Source organism: Trematomus bernacchii, unplaced genomic scaffold (assembly GCF_902827165.1).
Source record: "Trematomus bernacchii unplaced genomic scaffold, fTreBer1.1, whole genome shotgun sequence".
In the NCBI taxonomy this organism is placed as follows: Eukaryota; Metazoa; Chordata; class Actinopteri; order Perciformes; family Nototheniidae; genus Trematomus; species Trematomus bernacchii.
Genome location: NW_022987683.1, coordinates 1 through 4,103, shown reverse-complemented (window position 1 = coordinate 4,103; position 4,103 = coordinate 1). Strand labels below are relative to the sequence as shown.

The window sequence follows — 4,103 nt, the reverse complement described above, 5'->3', positions numbered from 1 at the left end:
GCTAGAGCCCTGATGAGAAGACTTCTGGACAAACAGGAAGAACTGCCGCCGAAACTGAATATGTGACGTGGATCATAAACATATCAGTAATTAAACAACATCTTCAATTTCTCTTCACAATATAAGTCTCCTTGCAGTATCAATACTAATTCGGCTGACTTTTATATTTGATCCAATTGGTAGATAGGCTGTATTTACACCATAACGGTGCACAGCTGATAGAAAGGGACACCTAGTGGTTAAAGCACGTTATTATGGGGGGTATACAGATAAATATTAAGCCTGACAAAGTACTAATATATTGCTTTCCTGCAATGTTAACTACTGTATGTTTAAGCACTTATTTTAACTGATATTATACATATGTATTATACTCTTATAAGATGTATGTAAATAGTATAAGAAATGTGCAGAATACGACAGTTTAATGGTGGAGGTATACACACATATTGATAGATGTCTTGTAATGCACTGTTGAGGAACCTGCGACCCAAGTTTTTCATCTCCGACCTTGTCAGGTATTGAACATTCAATAAATAAAGAATACAGAATTATTAAATATAAAACACAGAATGTGTGATTATACTAAATGATTCAAATAAACACCACTGCATATTTAAAACTGTTACACATGCTGCCGTAACGAAGAAAATCAACCTTTTCTAACTCAATATCAAGCCACACTTCACACACTTCTTTATTTTAAATCCTTATTAGTTTGTCTGTCTGTGTCTCCTATTAATATCTAATAATAAAAATAATCAAATTCAATAACGTGCTTTAACCACTAGGTGTCCCTTTCTATCAGCTGTGCACCGTTATGGTGTAAATATAGCCTATCTACCAATTGGATCAAATATAAAAGTCAGCCGAATTACACCAGTACAAATAGATGTTGTCATATACGCTATTGTGAATAAGGTATGATTAATGAACTCATTACTATTTCAATAAAAGAAAATTGTTTATTACCAAGGAATATTATGATGTATCAGATTCCCTTCCCCATCGTTTCTGGGAAACAACAGAAAGTTACTGCACTAGGAATAAAAGGAGATGCCTGGAAAAGGTTTGGCATCGCCAGAGAAATGCAAACCTGACTCAGGACAGATATAGGCTCGACAAAATATTACATATAGCCTACAGTAGATAAACAATCCGGGGTAAAAGAAGAGGTATCGTTTCTAACATGGTTAATCAACAAAGGTAGGCAAAACTTTCTTTGTCAATTATTGTTTAAGTTCTCTCTTTAAGACCCCTAAATAGTTTTCATGTTGGGCTTTCCCTGGCCTTACACAGATTGAGTCAATTGGTACTTGCCATCTGTGTGTTATCAAAAATCACAGAACAACAGGTGTTATGCCGTGTTTTGCATGCACCTCGCGGGAAACACTCATCTTGGCTGAAATAACAGGGGGATGCAAAAACACAGCCACAGGAGGCCTTTGCGGGAGCAATATAAAGGTTTCACTATAACTGCATTTTAAAGTCAGACTGATAGTTCAAATAGTTGTGGTTAAAGACAATTCACATTTTATCATGTTATGCACCTGATTTTTCTAAAAGTAATAACATACTAATGTATAAAATATACTGACAGCATACTTCATCTTAAAGGTTGCGGGGGCTCTACGCTTCACTTTTAGTGCCTAAAGTAATGACCATAGTACCCCTCAAAAAGGGCCACATTTTGTTGTTCTACTCTAAGCAAGTCTGGTTATTAACAATTATTAATGATAATATATAAATAAAACTGCTAGAATTTATAAAATCATAATTGATAACCTGCAGAGAAAAAAAAATATATGTATAAATGTTCTATTATTTATTTTATATATTATTTATTATGTATTATTATATTTGTATAACTTAAATTACATCAAATCAACTCTTGGGAGCACCACGTTGTATACAAGGAAAATGACAGCCAGTTTATGAAGTCGCATTAAATAGTAACAAGAAGTTTACCAGACTGTAAATAAGGATATCTGATTACTACCTGTTACTGTTAACAGGAAGACCATGTCTATAGCTAGTAAAAGTCGAAGAATATTTACATTTTTGGATAGTAGAAGTTGGCAGAACTCACTCTTTGACAAAATATTAATATTAAGACAACAAATAAAAAACACAAAAACTAAATTAAGAATTCAGACACAAATGTATTAATTTAAATAAAATTTAAATAAACTAAATAATAAATCATTTTATTGACCAATGAATTGTTTTAAATGCAGTGTCCTTTATCCACACATGCAAATAAACCACTATTAGGAACTGTAAATTATTCATTAATAGTGACAATAATTATTATCAAACCATTATTTTTTAATGTGTAAGTTTATTTCAAACACTTTAATGTGTCGTAGAGAAGGATCTCATCCTTAATCAAAGATATTTCTGTTTTACAAAAAATCAAGCAAATGTAAAAGCCTACTCCCTCCTCTCTCCTCGACTCCACCGCACACGTTTAAGGAATCATGACGTCCTTCAACGATCGATTTCCGGGTCAAGTTGAGGATGGATATTGGGATAAACCTTGTGAGTTTTCCTGATAAATCAGTAGACAGATATGATTGTGTTGTCTGTGTGTGGAGATGTTTGATGATGACAGCAGCAATGGACTGCAGAATCAGTCAGTACACTGTGACGGGAGCTTCAATTGGGACAACTGTAGTTAAACATATTAAGTTGTTGTCAAGTGCAGATAGTTGCTCTTCTTAATTCACTTTGCATGTCTTGAGGCTACGGTTGTGTTTTAAATTAAATTTTTACTTTAAAAAAATGACAGTGCTAACAGTAAATTAACAATTGTCTTTAATTGTCAGGTCCAATTAAGAAATGTTTAAGGTTCCATCATGTCTTTATGTTTTAAAAAATAACAATTAGAAAGAGAAATCCTGAGTTTAAAGTAGGTGTTGTTGCAATTCATGTCCACTAGATGTCAGTAGTCTGCTGGAGTCCATGTTCAGAATGAATAGGTAAAGGACAGTTTTCAGTAAAACCATAGATATATATAAACACTAGATGGCTCATGGGAGATTTTCCAGCGTAGCTCACTGGCCGCCATCTTGCTACAGTCAACAGCTACTCTGGTACGCGCTATGGTAGCTGTTGTAAGGTGAGTGATCTGCACAAAAATACTCTTAACTCGCTGAAATCTTGACTGATTTACAAACGGTTTGGTTTATTATAAACATTATTAGCATGGCTATGATACAGGATGCTTGGACATGTTGAAATAGCAGCTTTTCTTTGTGTATGTGTGGTTGTATTTATTAGCTGGCTAATAACAAGAGGCTGTGAGTGAGACCTAGTATTACAAAGTTGACCAAGAACCCGTGGAATCACCTTTCACGTGTAAGATATGACAATTATGACTATAATTAGGATAATCGTTAATTACGTAGTGGATGTATGTACATTACAAGTTCTGCTACACAGGATCAGTGGGGCTATGTGAGATAATAGTATTGCAAGATTGTTGTTGACCCAGCCTCTTTAGAATATGTTGCTACCATTTCTTTACACAATTATTTAATGTTTCTTTTGGACACCTTTTTTATAACTCTTAGTGTAGTTGTCTTATTCTTAAAGTATACATACATACATACAATTACCCCAAAAATATGATAATTTCGGTGTGTATTTTTGTCCTTACCCTTAATGTTAAAGGAAAGAAGGGAGGAAAATGTTGACAATAATTTATATCTGGCTACCTTTCTCATGTTTTTAAGGTTTCCCAAAACCGAGAGAGGAGGAGGCAGTGGGAAGTTGCCCTAAGAAGGCAGGACACTGCTCTGCAGTGAGCACTTCAGTTGTGAGGACTTTGACAGGACGGGGCAGACTGTCCGGCTTAAAGATGGTGTTGTGCCAACAGTATTCAACTTCCCAGCTCATCTTCAAAGGGTATGTGTATCATTGGCCAACAAGAATTCAAGGTGTATAAGATTGATATATAAATATGTGATTAAATGTCACACTTTAGTTTTTCTTTCTGCAAGTTTAGGAATAAATAATGTGTTGTGTATTACAGCACATTTTAAACACTCAAAATGTCTTTAATTATGTTTATTTTAGCCGGAAGCAACAAGAAGCACAAC

General features: G+C 34.3%; 1 long non-coding RNA gene across 1 annotated transcript; it reads left to right on the top strand.

Annotated features, from left to right (window-relative positions):
- The first annotated feature begins 3,013 nt into the window (after positions 1-3,013).
- Positions 3,014-4,103, top strand: LOC117487756. Its single transcript, XR_004556439.1, has 3 exons — positions 3,014-3,121; positions 3,738-3,909; positions 4,081-4,103. It is a non-coding gene; the product is annotated as an uncharacterized LOC117487756 (long non-coding RNA).